A 2,106-nucleotide genomic window follows, 5' to 3' on the forward strand; every position below is an offset into this window, starting at 1 on the left:
TCATAATCAACAGATGGTTAGGTATGCTAACGTAAGCTTAGCTGCACTTACACTGGACTTGCATTATAAATCATTTTCGCGAAAGAGGGAGCAATGTACACAAGCGACCAACAACAACAGGAAAAATTCGAGCTTCAAACCTACCTCATTAGCACAGCTACACGCCATCACATCTCGTGAAGTAAATAGAGCCGGGGGCGGTTCTCTATCGGGGCTGCTAGATGACGTCACTTCCGTACTCAGGGCAATATAATAAATCCCGTTCAAATCAACAAATTGGTTCAGTCGTTGGATTATGAACTTTGTTGATAAGAGTGGCTATTGTTCTATGATTTACAGTGTCAATAAAAAAAAATAGATCACATTTAAAATGAACCCCAAAGGCTCATATATTAAATGAATTACCACAGACGAAAACAAAGGATATTATTGCTAGAATTATAGATCATTTTGTAATCATAAAATGTGATTTCAGTTTCAGTTTTTTAAAAAGGTTTTTTTTTTCATTAACGAAAATGTTTTTTTGCTTTAGTAAATAAAATAACCTTGCTGCTGTCATACAGTTGCTGTCCGAGGATGTTTTAGTACTATACTTTAGTAATGGATGCATGTGTTTTTTGGCAAAATTGTGAGCGAGCCCAATTCCTTGGCTGAGAAGCAACCCTGCAAATGAATGGTCACATGATGCTTTCCTTTTGGCATGAAGCAGGACTGATGGTAGCGCTCACCTTTTCTTCTCCAGACAAGCATTTTTCCGGATGCCCCAAACATTTGGAAAGGGGGTTAATCAGAGAAAATAACTTCAACTCTTTTTTTCTTATTTTGGTCTGTATTTATGGAATCCCCTTTTCACTGGTCACACCAGGCCATCCTCCAAAAGTCTTACTCCCTCACCATGGGTGTAGATGCACTCATACCTGCTTACTGCCATTCCTGAGCAAGCTCTACACTGGTGGTGATGTCCTTATCCCGCAGCTGAATCAACTTTGGGAGATAGTCCTGGCATTTGCTGGATTTTCTTGGGTGCCCTGAAGCCTTCTTCACTTAAAGTTTGTAAGGTCACTAAAGGAAATTACTTTAATTTTCATGGCAAATAGGGACTTTGCAATTCATCTAATCACTATAACATTCTGGAGTACATGCAAATTGCCATCATAAAAAAACAATAATAATAAGTCAGCACTGGAGATTTTTAGAAAATCAATGTCATTCTCAAAACATTTGGCCACTGGTGTACAGAAAGATGTTACATTGTAAAGGCAGGGTGGGATGTTAAATGATGAATCAATATACGGCACTGACAGTTTCTCTGTCTCTGCCTCCAGCTGTTCAAAGTGATGTGATAAACAGCTGTTAACCATTGTATATTTTCAAATAAACAACCACTGCAAGAATTAAATGCTGAAATATATAATTAAATGTCATAGTGTATTTCATTATTTAATTTATCTACTTAGGAATTGGTGGCTGCAAAAAAAAAAAAGGCTCTGCGTCTACAGACAAACATTCACAATACACAGCATTTTGAGAAAAAACGGAATTATGGGGACATGTGCGTAATTGTGGGGACAGGTGACGGTCAGCCAATCAAATGCTGTGAAATATACACTGGTGTGAATAATTCATGAAGTGGTGCATTACGAGGACCTTCCTACAGGGGGCGTCATCAAATACACAAAAATACACAAATTCATGTAATTATGGTTTACAAGGACATTGGCTAAAACTTTGGATTTAAGCCTTCTACAGCCCTAGAAGCACTTCTGCATTGAATGAATTATGAGGACATGGGCTGTGTCCTCATAATTCAAAATGTCCTCGCAGTGTTGCGTGTATTCAGGTGACATGTCCTCATAATGCACAAAGGCAAACACACACACACACACACACACACACACACACACACACACACAAACAAGAAACAAAGCTCTAGAGCAAAAAAAATCTAATAAAAAACATCACAAAAACAAAAAAGGTAAAGGAAACACAAGACCGTAATCGCAATTACAAATCAAAAAACATAAACACAAAAAATTTAACGAAAAACAAAAAAGTAATCACAAAAAAAAAAAGCGAAACAAAAAAGTAATCGCAAACAAATTGAAA

General features: G+C 37.2%; 1 protein-coding gene across 1 annotated transcript in view; it reads right to left on the reverse strand.

The window, feature by feature from the left end:
• LOC147178123 (uncharacterized) overlaps positions 1-1,846 on the reverse strand; it is an 8,202-nt gene extending 6,356 nt beyond the window's left edge. Inside the window, exon 1 of the mRNA XM_086071436.1 lies at positions 1-1,846. This exon is cut by the window's left edge and continues 605 nt beyond it. The gene's annotated coding sequence lies outside the window, so the exon portion shown is untranslated.
• Between the last annotated feature and the right edge of the window lie 260 nt (positions 1,847-2,106).

The sequence above is a fragment of the Leptonotus elevatus genome, chromosome 3 (assembly GCF_054856555.1).
Source record: "Leptonotus elevatus isolate MCC_2025b chromosome 3, RoL_Lele_1.0, whole genome shotgun sequence".
NCBI classification, from domain to species: Eukaryota; Metazoa; Chordata; class Actinopteri; order Syngnathiformes; family Syngnathidae; genus Leptonotus; species Leptonotus elevatus.